The 14,242-nt window shown below is 43.3% G+C and overlaps 1 non-coding gene across 1 annotated transcript; it reads right to left on the bottom strand.

Moving 5' to 3' along the window:
- Positions 1 to 119: 119 nt before the first annotated feature.
- trnae-uuc (transfer RNA glutamic acid (anticodon UUC)) lies at positions 120 to 191 on the bottom strand. The gene has a single exon. It is a non-coding gene; the product is annotated as a tRNA-Glu (tRNA).
- Positions 192 to 14,242: the final 14,051 nt, after the last annotated feature.

Here is a 14,242-nt window from a genome sequence, read left to right as displayed (position 1 = left end):
GGGATTATTTTGTTTCTCCAGGGAGCTCAAACTGGCACAATGATCATTCCTGTTATCGATCGGGAAGTAATTTCAGCCCCTCCTAAATCATGTGCTGGTCGGCAGCTATAAAATCTACATTCCCTGACCGGGAATCGAACCCGGGCCGCGGCGGTGAAAGCGCCAAATCCTAACCACTAGACCACCAGGGAAGATACAAATTAGCATTTTAATCTGACCAATACATTGCAGCGTTTTTCAAATACTCGAGAAAGGTTTGTCGGGAAAAAACAACCTCATGTTTAGATTGAACACGAATGACTCCTTCAGTCAACAGCCAATTACTGCAGATTCTGGAACTTAAAAGAAAAACTTAAAATGCTCGAAAATCTCAACAGGCATGACGGCATCTCTGGAGAGAGAATAGAGCCAACATTTCAAATCTGTATGGTCAGTCATCAAAGCCGAAGACAGGAAAAGAGGACAAGATTGATACTTTAAGTGTGGGATATGTTGTGTGAGGGTGGGAGCCGTGGGGAAGAGTTGACAAAGTTGTGATGGAAAATAAATCAAAGGGAATGTAAATGGTGGCGGTAAAAGCAAAATACTGCGGATGCTGGAATCTGAAACAAAAACAGACAATGCTGGAACATCTCAGCAGGTCTGGCAGCATCTACGGAGAGAGAATAGAGTCAACGATTCGAGTCTGGGTGACCCTTCGCCAGAGGTCTGTAGATCCTCTTTTAATGAGAATATTGAAGTTTCAGGGGGAGATATTTTTGGAATCTAAGGGAATGAAGGGCCATCAGGATACGTTTGGAAATTGATGTTGATTCCTGGGATTCGTCATGATCTCCTTAAATTCCGGAGGAGACTCCATGGGACATGTGAGCCAATCCTACTCCACTAATTACGTTCCCTGCAGCACCAGATCTGATAGGGATAACCTCTGTTAAAAGCGTTGATGAGTGTTCTGAGGCATTGAATTCGAGGCAGCAGCATTTGTGGGGGAAAGTGATCAAATGCCGCAAATTTCAGGTGTTCAGTTGATTTGCTTTACACGTCATGAATACTTTTTCTCGAACATGTTATTACGAAACTTTAATGCAGTAGGAAGTATCGTTATTCATTTTGACAGGAAAAATCAGCAGAGACAATGTAATATCAATTGCTGTGGGCAAAAGATGGGCTTCTGGAGCCAGTCTAGTTGTTTCTTCAGTAAACCGGATCTGCTTGCCCCGAGGTCATCACCGTGTTTCTGTAGTTCGGTGGTTATCACAAGAGCCAGGTTAATTCTGAAAATATCTGGTTAGAACGAGGAATGATGGGAAGTGTACATGATAGGATTTGAACTTCAGTTAGAAAATTCAAGTCCATCACCTTAATTCCTGGGCAGGGAATACAGTCTCACTGTTTGTAATCCTGTTATTTATATCATGATGCAAAGATGCTTGCGTTGGACTGGAGTGGGTACAATAAGAATTCTCACCAGTTAAAAGTCCAACAAGCTTATTTGGAATTGCGAACTTTCAGGAGAACTGCTCCTTCATCAGGTTGTTCAACTCGGCAGTCAGAAATTCAGCCTGTGTGTGCGCTCTCGAAAGGAGCCACTTGCACACACGCTGCTTTACCCCAACAACGTTTTAAGTTGGCAATGTCCCTGCTCATTGTTCATGACGAAAACGACACCGCACGCACTCCTGCACTTAATCTGAGCTGTTAGACCAAAACTCAAATGTATTTTGGCAGCGGTTGGATTCGAACCCACGCCTCCGCAGAGACTGGACCTGGTGCTGGGGAATGAACCCGGTCAGGTCTTCAAAGTTTTGGTCGGGGAACATGTGGCAAATAGTGACCACAATTCTGTTAGCTTTAGGATAGTGATGGAAAAGGATGAGTGGTGTCCCAAGGGTAAGGTGTTGGATTGGGGGAAGGCTAACTTTATTGGGATCAGGCAGAAATTGGCAGCTCTTGATTGGGAGAGGCTGTTTGAGGGTAAATCCACATCTGGTATGTGGCAGTCTTTTAAGGAATGGTTGTTAGGGCTACAGGACAAGCATGTGCCTGTAAAAAAGAAGGATAGGAAGGGTAGGATTAGAGAACCGTGGATAACCAGGGAAATTGAGGGACTGGTCAAAAGGAAAAGAGAGGCGTATGTTAGGTCCAAGCAGCTAAAAACGGAGGGAGCTCTGGAAGAGTATAATGAAAGTAGGAAAATACTCAAACGGGGAATTAGAAGAGCAAAAAGGGGTCACGAAATGTTCTTGGCAGACAGGATTAAGGAGAATCCCAAGGCATTTTATTCATACGTTAGGAACAAAAGGGTTGTAAGGGAAAAAATCGGACCTCTCAGGGACAAAAGTGGGGACTTATGCTTGGAGCCCAAAGAGGTAGGGGAGATCCTAAATGAATACTTTGCGTCGGTATTCACTAAGGAGAGGGATGTGTTGACTGGGAGTGTCTCGGAGGGGAGTGTTGAACCGTTGGAGAAAATCTCCATTACAAAGGAGGAAGTGTTAGGTTTGTTAGAGAATATAAAGACTGACAAATCCCCAGGGCCTGATGGAATCTATCCAAGGCTGCTCAGGGAGACGAGAGGTGAAATAGTTGGGCCTCTGACGCAAATCTTTGTCTCGTCACTGGACACAGGTGAGGTCCCAGAGGATTGGAGGATAGCCAATGTGGTCCCGTTATTTAAGAAGGGTAGGAAGGATAACCCGAGTAATTATAGGCCGGTGAGCTTGACGTCCGTGGTGGGGAAGTTGTTGGAGAAGATTCTTAAAGATAGGATGTATGCGCATTTAGAAAGGAATAAACTCATTAACGATAGTCAACATGGTTTTGTGAGAGGGAGGTCATGCCTCACGAACCTGGTGGTGTTTTATGAAGAAGTGACCAAAATGGTTGACGAAGGAAGGGCCGTGGATGTTGTCTATATGGACTTTAGTAAAGCGTTTGACAAAGTCCCTCATGGTAGGCTAGTGAAAAAGGTTGGATCCCATGGGATAAAGGGGGAGGTGGCTAGATGGGTGGAGAACTGGCTTGGTCATAGAAGACAGAGGGTGGTAGTGGAAGGGTCTTTTTCCGGCTGGAGGCCTGTGACTAGTGGTGTACCGCAGGGCTCTGTATTGGGACCTCTGCTGTTTGTGATTTATATAAATGATCTGGAAGAAGGAGTAACTGGGGTGATCAGTAAGTTTGCGGACGACACAAAACTGGCAGGACTTGCAGATAGTGAGGAACATTGTCAGAGGCTACAGAAGGATATAGATAGGCTGGAAATTTGGGCAAGGAAATGGCAGATGGAGTTCAATCCTGATAAATGCGAAGTGATGCATTTTGGTGGGAATAATGTAGGGAGGAGCTACACGATAAATGGAAGAACCATAAAGGGTGTAGAGACGCAGAGGGACCTGGGTGTGCAAGTCCACAGATCTTTGAAGGTGACGTCACAGGTGGAGAAGGTGGTGAAGAAGGCATATGGCATGCTTGCCTTTATAGGACGGGGCATAGAGTATAAAAGTTGGGGTCTGATGTTGCAGATGTATAGAACGTTGGTTCGGCCGCATTTGGAATACTGCGTCCAGTTCTGGTCGCCACACTACCAGAAGGACGTGGAGGCTTTGGAGAGAGTACAGAGGAGGTTTACCAGGATGTTGCCTGGTATGGAGGGGCTTGGTTATGAGGAGAGATTGGGGAAACTGGGGTTGTTCTCCTTGGAAAGACGGAGGATGAGGGGAGACTTAATAGAGGTGTATAAAATTATGAAAGGCATAGATAGGGTGAACGGTGGGAAGCTTTTCCCCGGGTCGGTGGTGACGTTCACGAGGGGTCATAGGTTCAAGGTGAAGGGGGGGAGGTTTAACACAGATATCAGAAGGACATATTTCACACAGAGGGTCGTGGGGGCCTGGAATGTGTTGCCGGGCAAGGTGGTGGAGGCGGACACACTGGGAACGTTTAAGACTTATCTAGACAGCTATATGAATGGAGTGGGAATGGAGGGATACAAAAGAGTGATCTAGTTTGGACCAGGGAGCGGCGCGGGCTAATTGTTCCTGGTTTCTCGTTTCAAGGCTTCATTCTACGATCATCTTGCTGGTGCCAGTACAGAGTGAGACTGCGGATAGTTGGGAACCTGTCTCGGGGGCAGGGGATTCATATGGTGTTCGTGGGAGTGGAAATGACTAGGGTTGGGAAGCATTTTCCGATCGGGGCCATTGTGATCTCCTGGACTCGTTTCGATCGCCTCAGGGGGTCGGAGAGGAATTTCCCAGATTTTTTTTTCCCCATATTGGCCCTGGGGTTTTTCACTCTGGGTTTTCGCCTCTCCCTGGAGATCACATGGTCTGGAATGGGGGGGTGGGGGTAAGTTAATAGGTTGTAATGAACAAAGCATCGTAGCTGTGAGGGACAGCTCGGTGGATAGGATATTGGTATGTAGATAGGCTGGAAAATTGGGTGGGGATCCTGGATTCAGGATTCAATCCTGGACCGGGGAGCGGCGCGGGCTTGGAGGGCCGAAGGGCCTGTTCCTGTGCTGTGTTGTTCTTTGTTCTTTGTTCTTAATCCAGCGCCTTAGACCGCTCGGCCACGCTACCACTTCGAAATACATCGCGATCATGTTATTTAATGATAATGTTACTGAAATTCAATAAAAGCAATGAAACTTGGAAAGGCCATCAGGAAGCATGAGCCTGCTCCTTCACTGACTCAGGTGAACCTGAACTGCGCAACAAACAGAAATCACCTCATGTCAGAAACACAATGAGCTGCAGTGAAGGGCCGGCATCATTTAAACTGTCCTTAAGCTCGTCTCTTCCCAATTTCCTGCCAGAAATGACAAGAGAACCTCCTGTTGAATTTGCTCAGGTTCTTCACTGAAGGACACGAGGCGAAATTATGTTTTGTATCTTCATCCAGGAAATAACTCACAGTTTTCACAGTTTGGATGAGAGCAATAAATCTTAAATTCTAGACCAGTAATCTAAACAGTAGGGAAAGAGTCAAACTCTAATCACCAGACCAGCAGCTTACAGCGTGTTTTAGAATTTAATTTATCCCCGCTGCTTTTGTTACTTTAATTTTAACGCCACTTTCGCCACAAATAGCTTTCTCCTGCAAAATGGCGCCTTCTGTTTCAACACCAGTGATGTGTTCAGCCAATGACAACATATAACAAACACTCCAGTGCAATTATCACTTTCGCTTCCAACGGTTCGAAACCGGACAGAAATATTTCCAAATGCTTTTCAATGAAGAGTGCGGGAAAAAGTTTCATAATTCAGTGTCAATGTAAACGGTAAAATCTGACTAATTACCAAAACAGATTTTACCTTGCAACAACTTCTCAATCGTTCGTACTATACACCCTATCACTGTCCTTCTCTTTCTGTGTTTGTTCTTGAACTGTTGCACATGTGAAACTTCCAGCTCTGATGTAAACTTGCAAACCTCACTCGGCTGATTCTAGTAGATCTGCTTTCGATCAGAGAGTAAATCAGATCATTATTAATGGTTTGCTGAGAGCAAATAGTCTTCTTTTCCAAAGCGGGAATTGAAACCAGACATCACAGGGAGAGTGATGAACACAAGCCACTGGACTACCATGGAAACCGGTGAACTGTGTTTTTCAAACTGACTTCACACATGTCCCTTTGCTCATTATTTTCATCTCAGATCTTTTTCACTTGTGACACGTTTCTCCTTCAAAATGTCCTGTTTGGATGGAACATAATTGCTTCCTTAAGCCAATGACAACACGGGTTGAATTCGCTGGGTCATGGAATTGACAGTGAGGTGAAATGGTCCCACAAAATGCTAAAGTTTAGAAGGATGGGGAGGGGATCTGATAGAGGTATATAAAATTCTAAATGGATTGATAAAGAAAAGGTAGACCAAAAGCTTCTTCTTATGGGACAATCAAGAACAAGAACTTGTATAGTTTGAGAGCCCGTGGATTTAAAACTGAGATGAGGAAGAACTACTTCTCGCAAAGGGTGGTGCATTGATGGAACTGTCCCATAGCGCGGTGGAGTCTGAATCATTGAATGATTTCAAGAAGGGATAGAAATATTTCTGATAGAGAAAAACGCATCAAAGGGGTATAGAGAACAGGTGGGGAGGTAGATTTCTGATCAAAGAGAGGTCAACCATGATCTCATTGAATGGCGGAACAGGACCAAAGGGCTGAATTTGCCGACACCTGCTCCCAATTCCTACGTTCCTATGTTTCTTTGCGTAACGATCAACTTTTAAGCCCACCAACCTCATCACTGTGGTTCTGTTGAAATATATGCACAGTACGTCCTCTGGTTCCCCTTCACCCACAACGCACGTCGGTCGTGCAAGTAACTTTGTAATCGTCTCACCCTGTGGTATAATCATTCTGTGATTCTCTGTTTCCCTCATTCATTTTCTCCAGGCTTCCACCCTACCAGATGTTGTTATGTTTCCTCCCTGCTGGATTTCATTTGTTTTGAACTCCCAACATCTCTAAACATTCCCAATGTTAATGAAAGGTCTTGGAGGTGAATATTTATCTTTGTTTCCCTATGCACAGACGCTGTCTGACTTCCTGAGTTTTTCCAACGTTGCCACATTTCAGTGCAGATGTCTGATCCGCTTTTGGATGGCAATAAAATATATATTTAGTTGACGCGCTTTTGTACCGATAGCTTGTTGGTCTAGGGGTGTTCTCACTTTGGGTGTTTAAAGTCCAAAAGCTTTCAAGAGGTCCCGGGTTCAAATCCTGAACAAGCCCTTGTTTTGTAATGGGTAAGACGTGGATTTTGTTAGTTTCATTCCCGTGACATGGCGGAATTGGCTCACATGGGATATGATTTGAGAACCTGAGCACACACTGCAATGCTGCTGTGAGCACGACACACTCACAGAGAATCCAGGCATTTTCAAAAGGTGACAATCCTTGCGGACATTCACTTAACCAGATTGAAACGTCTGAAAATGGGGTGACAGTTTGACTTCGGACATACTGTGACGCTGTTTCCCCCACCTGTTTTGAGTATTTAGATCAAAAATGTTCAGGTGAAAGATGTAGGAGGAGTTTGCAATGTTTGAAAGGAGGTGAAGCTAAGAAGTGGAAGATGTAAATGAAGTTATTGATGATAGAGAGGAATGCATTGTAACGTCAAGCATTCTGTCGGTTGATTAATTGTAAACATTGTAATCAGAACAAGCTGAGACACCAGATGGCAAAGCCATATTTGTCTCGACGCATTTTAGAATATTAAGTGCCAGTTCTGATATGTGTCCCTCGCGGTCAGTTGGTGGCGAATGAGACTCTTAATCTCAGGGTCGTGGGTTCGAGCCCCACGCTGTGTTTGCTGCTTTCGTTGGTGAAGTCTTGGCAGTGTCACCGTTCAAACGGAGTCTTTCTCTATCCCGCTTTGCTTTATTAGTCACAAGTAAGGTTAACTTTGCAATTTACGAGAAATTCACCGACCCGCCACACTCCAGCGCCCACTCGGGTCAGTGCACCTAACCAGCACATCTTTCCGACTGTGGGAGAAAACCCATGCAGCCACGGGAAGAACATGCATACTTCACACAGATAGTGACCCAAACAGGAATCTAACTCGGGTCCCTGTCCCTGTGAGGCAGCAGTGCAAACCACCGTCCCACCGTGCCGCCCCACTAATCTCACCGTCATTGCTTTCTGAATTAAAGCTATCCCTGCTTCCCGGGCAGTCGAAGAGTTTAGTCCTTAATTCAGATAGCAAATTTCTTCTCATTTTGCGCGAGATTTAAAGCAAGATCTGGAAGATTATGTCAGTGGGAACAATAATCATCCTCATTGTCATTCAATCACTCCAGCCTTACATCCTATCACAAGATCATAAATAGGGTTCTCGCCCTCTATTCTCCCTCACTCTGTATTTGCTCGTAAACTATTAAACATCTAACTTCTTCCAGTTTGGATAAAACGTCAGCGACCCGAACCATTCATTCTGTTTCCCTCACCACAGACGCTGTTTGACCTGCTGCTTCCAATATTTTCTGTTTTGAGGTGGGGTTTGCAGTACCTTCAGTGTCTTTTTTTCTAGTTCAATGTGGATTAGTTTTCTTTGACTGAACTTGACCTGTTTACATCGTCAAAGGGCTGAGGTTTTAAATAATAAGATACAAGGATCTGTCACCCTGTTTGACATGAAATGAAACATAAAGAGGATTAATCATTTCAAAAGATGTTACTAATTCAATATATATTTTGTTGGGGATTCGCCTCCTTGTACCATTCACTCACTCATCTGTCCCAATTTAAACAAGAGGTGGGACGGCGAGAGTCCAAACTGCGAAGCGTTACGACATGGAAATGATAGCACTCTGACCTATGACACTCGGCCTTTCTCCCAAAACACACACACACACTTGCTCAATAATTGCCAATCTCCAGTCGAATTGTTGTTGTTGTGTGATACCAACTGCCCATTTCTTTCAACAGATGATTTAAAGAGCAGCGAAAGATGAAAAAAAAACATTGCTGATGCAGGCATCTTTCGCCAGAGACTCAGCAATGTGCAAGTTGCAGTTTTTGCAGAGAATGACTCTCTTGGCGTCATTGCATCAGCCCCAGAGAACGATTGCTCAAGAATACAAAGCACTGAGAGTCGGGGAAGCGACAGTGGGGTTTGTGTCCATCTAGAGGTGTAATTCACTCTGTTACCTGTCCCAATTTAAACAAAAGTTAGGAGGCGAGAGGCCAGAGTGTGAACCGTCACCCATTGAATCAACAGCACTCTGATGGAAGACTTTTATCCCAAAACACACACACCAACGCTCTCTTTCTCACTCACACACACACACATCGACAAAGACACACAGGCACACAGACACAGACACACAGACGCACGCACACACTTGCTCAATAATTGCCAGACTCCAGTCGAATTGTTATTGTGCGACACCAACTGTTTCTTTTTTTCAACAGAGGAGTTAAAGAGCAGCGAAAAGATGAAAAACACTGATGTTGCAGGCACCTGGCACCAGAAGCTCAGCAATGTGCATTGTAATAGCAGTTGAACTGGCTGACAAATTGTCCTCTCGATTCGTACTTTGTGAGAAATTTAAACAAAATGCCCCTCAGCAAATCGACCATCTGCATTTGCAAATTAAAGCCGAGTTTTGAACTCGGATTGCTGGATTCAGGGTCCAGAGTGCTCACCATTACACCACGGAACGCAACACACGGCTACAGGCTGAAAATGGTCGTTCAATACCTGTGCCAATTTGAACAGCAGAACGAAATATCAGTCCCAATGCACAATCCCATCAAAAACCCACAGCAATTCATATTTAATTTACCCTTGCTGGTTCCTCCTGAAAAAAAATGAGTAAGCTATCTTCAATAAGCTATCTTCAACTGCATTAAATTTCACTGTAGCTCACCACGTTCGAGGAATGTTGGCATCGAAATGTTATAAACCTGTGTGTGGTAAAAAGTCTGAACAACATCAGCTTGTCACATCTCTGCTTTGGTCATACTGGAAGCTCGTGTGAAAATATGAACAATTTCATATCTTAACAGACTGGAAGGAGTGGGTGACTGTGTATAATTGGCACTGTGCACATTCCTGTAATCCGTGACTGCGAGAATCAGGAAAATTACATCCTGCTGGTCTCGTGGCTAGTGTTCGGTGCTTTCGGGGTCACAGGCTGGCTTCGATGCACTAAGATTTAATGTTTTTGATAAAGAAAGCGTAATACTTCCTGGTCCAAAGCAGCTCTGCCAGAAACGGTGGCGTGAGGTTTGTAGTTTTGCTTCCGAGTTGAAAATGTCACATGGATAAAAGGTCAAAAACAAACACAGATAGTGAAGGACAGAGATAGGATGAAAAGCGCTGATGATGGAGATGGTGATACGAGGTAAAATCTAGTTGGTAATAGGTCAGATTTAACCGTTTGCATTGGCACAAATTTCACTCATTTCGGGATAACAATATCGGGCTAAATGATAAGAAAACTTCTTGCTGAATGAAGCACAAAACTATTTGGCTTCGACTGATTGCAAGCAGTTTTCATTCAGAAAGAAGTAACTGTGACATTAACAAAGCGGAATGGAGAAAGTCTCAGTTTGAGCGGTGAAATTGCCGGAGGAATTGAGAGCTGGAGTTCACCCATAAAAGCAGCAAAGTATAAAAATATTGGGAACCACCCAATGTTGCCCTTGTCCATCATTCCTTGTGTCAGTTAACCCATCCTGTTATGCTCTCTATCACGGACCTTCCCTTTTACTCTCTTTATTGAGTGATTCCCATTTTAAATGCCACAAGACCTCAATCAATGTTTCGCGAAAAGCAAGAATAAATCTGAATCATTTGAAATTAACCCATTTCGAAATGTTTTTGCTCGGTCTTGACCCGGGGATCTGTGCGCACGTGAGGCAAACATGGTAACGACTGCACTACAGAAACTTTGCGATGCATGATTTGAAGCAGATCCGGTTTACTAGTGGAGCAACTAAACTCGTTCCACAAGCCCGTCAGTTGCTCACTTTACATTCTCTCTGCTGGTTTCTCTAATCAAAATGAATGGTGACACATTCTACTGCATTCAATTTTAATAATCACATGTTTGATCAAAGTTCGTAACGTTTAAAGTAATTTCAATAAAAATCTGACATTGGGAGAATTTGATCACACTCCTCCACAAATGTCGCTATCCTAAATTTAATGCCTTAAACTTCCTATCAACGACACCAACAGAAGTCATTGCTATCGGAACTAGTATTGGCAGTGAACAGAATCATTGGAGTTGGATTAGATCACATGTCCCATTGAGTCTCCTCCGCCATTAAAATCAACCCCAGCTCAACAACCGCCTCATTTCAGGAATCAATTCAATTCAACTTGATTCCACCCAGACAGGGAGAGAGTAGGAGGAACAAAAACAAAAGAGGGAAATTAATAGTTAGACTGAGAGAGGGAAGGACTGAGGCAGATCTATCGACAGAAAGAAAGAAAAAGCCAGAGTGGGTAGATACCGAATGGAACAGGTACACTTCACTATTGAAGTGGTGAGATTCTTTCCACTTAGAAAGGAAACCAGAACTAGAGGGCACAGCCTCAAAATAAAGGGGGTTCAGTTTCGGATAGAGTTGGGGAGGAACTTCTTCTCTCAGAGGGTGGTGAATCTCTGGAATTCTCTGCCCACTGAAGTGGCGGGGGTACCTCGTTGAATATTTTTACGTTACGGATAGATGGATTTCTGATCGGTAAGTGAATTAAGGGTTAAGGGGAGCAGGCGGGTAAGTGGTACTGATTCACTTCAGATCAGTCATGATCTTATTGAATGGCGGGGCAGGCTCGAGGCGCTAGATGGCCTACTCCTGCTCCTATTTCTTATGATCTGATGTATATGGCTCCCTCATGCCAAAAATAGACTATTTTTCCGAAACGATATAGATGAGAAGGTGGGCAGATGATAAGTAAGTTTAAGAGTGACAGAAAAAAATGCTGGTGTGGCTATTAGCGAACATTTTCTAGATTGCAGGAAGATAGAGATGACAGATTCTGTTGGGGATATATCAAATTGTAAAATGGATTGATGAGGTAAATGTAGAGCAATTGCTTTCTCTTATGCGGCAATCCAGAAAAAGAGGTCACATATATAGGTTGAGAGGTTGTAGATTAAAATCTGAGCTCAGGAGGAACTACTTCTCGCAAACGGTGATGGATTTGTGGAACTCGTTGTCCCACAGCACGGTGGAGTCTGAATCGTTGAATGGTTTCGAGAGTGAGACAGATACATTTCCAGTATCAAAAGAGAAAGAGGGATATTGGGAGCATTTGGGGTGATGCATTTGAGACCAAGAATCGATAAACAATGATCTGATTGCATGGGGGAGCATGATAGCAGGGCTGAATTTACCGACATTTGCGCATAATTCCTATGTTCCTATCTTTCTGTGAGTTGCTCAGATGCGGCCGATCAGGGGCATAGCCCTGTGAAGTGTTGAATGACACACTTAGGAAGGAGTAAAATGACAAGGGAGAATGCAATGGATGGAAGGACAAAATGAAGTTCAGAGGAGCAGAATTATCTTAGGATGTTTGTCCACTGATCCTTGAAAGCGGCAGAACAGAGTAATATGATAGTTAAAAAGGCATACAGAACTTCACTATCCCTCGTGGTATAGATTACGTGAGCAGGGAGTTTATGTTGGAACTGTATGAAACTTTGGATAGGCAAAAGCTGGAAGTACTGGGTACAGTTCTTGTCACCCAATTATAGGAAGCATGTGATTTCATTGGCGAGGCTGAAGAGAATATTCGCAAGGATGGCGCCTGAGATGAATAGTTTTAGATATGGAGAGAGGCTGGATAGGATTAATATATTTAGAACAGAGGAGAAAGAAAGGGTACCTGATTGGATTGGATAAGGTTAAGAGGTTTATGGACAGGATGGGGAGGACATCGTTGAAGGATGAGTAGCAAAGGGGCATAATTTTCAGGTGAGGAGCAGGAGGTTTAGAGAGCTTTTAAGGAAACATTTTTCACAGAGAGAGTTAGAAGTCTGGATTGCATTGCCTGGGAGGATTGTAGAGGTGGGAATCCAACAAAGTATTTTTTGATGAGCACATGAAATGCCACAGCATTCAAGACTATGGGCCAAATGCTGTAAAGGGGGATTAGTTTACATTTAGTGTATTTTTGTTGGTGCGGAATCGATGTGCCGAAGGGTCTCTTCTGCACTGCATGATATTATGACTCTACGTTCTGGAGCCTGCGGTCATAGTTATAGAAGGATCGACTAGTTTGAGGTTCCTTTGATTTTCATGTCATTTGTATAAGTTTCATGTCGATAGGCCTCCTTTTGTTTTTATACCGCTATTCAATTCCAGAACATTGAGATAGATGGAATTGTTACTGTCCTAATTAGGATATAGGTTAGCAATAAAAATCGTTATTGTTGAATTGAAGGTCCATTTAAGTGGGAAGGTCAGCAGGTCACCTTTGTTAAAAGATATACATTTTAATTTAAAATCGCACATTTGTAATTGTGTTCAATCTATGATATTCACAACAAAGCTAAAAACAGACCATATCAAAGTGCTTGCTCATAGGCTACAATCCGCCATTGTAATTGTTTAATTAACGGTGTTTGTTCAGTGAGTGCAAGCAACATTATTGGTAATATGACCTAATTGCGTCTACGGGGGATAACATGAGGTATAATAGAATGTTCTTTGAAAGTCGAGCAGAGCACAAATCATTCTCAGAAAGACATCGCCGCCCCTCACAGAAGATGCATGCTCCACCTACTGGACTACCATATGCTATTTACTACACTACACTTGCTGTCATTGCAGTCCCAGGTAATGCTTCAAAATAAGTTATTCGTTGTCTAATTGAATGCGTCTCAAGGATACCATGAAACAAAAGGGTTGAAGTTATCCGACGTTTGAATACCAGGAGCAATATACTCATTTTCTTCCATGTCACCTCACGAAGGATAGACTTTTCATTCAAAAATGGTGCAATGTAGATTTGCTATAACGATACCAAGTCGTCGAGAGTGAATTCTCAGGAACGGTTTCATAAATCTCATATGTTGTACATTCCGTATATAAGATTAAATAACTAGTTCGCCGCTTTGATTAAAATTAGTAAAGGGGTTCAAAGATCTGTGGGCAACAAACAGATTTTTCTGGTCGGGATGCGCAAGGCAAGGGGCAGAAGTTGTGAAATAACTCAGGATATGGTTTTCTAAATCCTAGACGAACCAGATTTGACTTAATAAGGCAGTGATCAAAGTACTGGACATGGGAATATCTATCGGTGTAGAATTTGCTTTGACAAAGAAGTTTGACAAAGGGCCTTCTGAACTCGAAACTTCAGCTCTTTTCTCTCCTACAGATGCTGCCAGACCTGTTGAAATTTTCCAGCATTTTCTCTTTCTGATTTCAGATTCCAGCATCCGCAGTAATGTGCTTTTAATATCTATCGGTGTCATTTGTAACAGAGTTCACAAAACATTTGATTAGAGACTCCACAGGGCCACGTTACTTCATGGTGAAGATACTGGAATAGAAATAAACGCATATAAATATTTGGGACTAAATATCAATGTCAAAAGAGTTCTGGACTTACTGGATGTGGAGAGGCTGTTTCCACCAGAGAAAACATCGTACACTAAAGGGAACAGTATGAAAGTAACTCGTGAAATCAGCAAAATTCATTTAAGGAAATGGGTTGTACGTTGCGAGTGGCTCGTGTTTGTGATACACTGCATGAGATTGTGG

Source organism: Mustelus asterias, chromosome 30 (genome assembly GCF_964213995.1).
Source record: "Mustelus asterias chromosome 30, sMusAst1.hap1.1, whole genome shotgun sequence".
Lineage (NCBI taxonomy): Eukaryota > Metazoa > Chordata > Chondrichthyes > Carcharhiniformes > Triakidae > Mustelus > Mustelus asterias.
The sequence above is the reverse complement of the archived record's forward strand: the minus strand, read 5'-3'. Positions and strand labels throughout refer to the sequence as shown.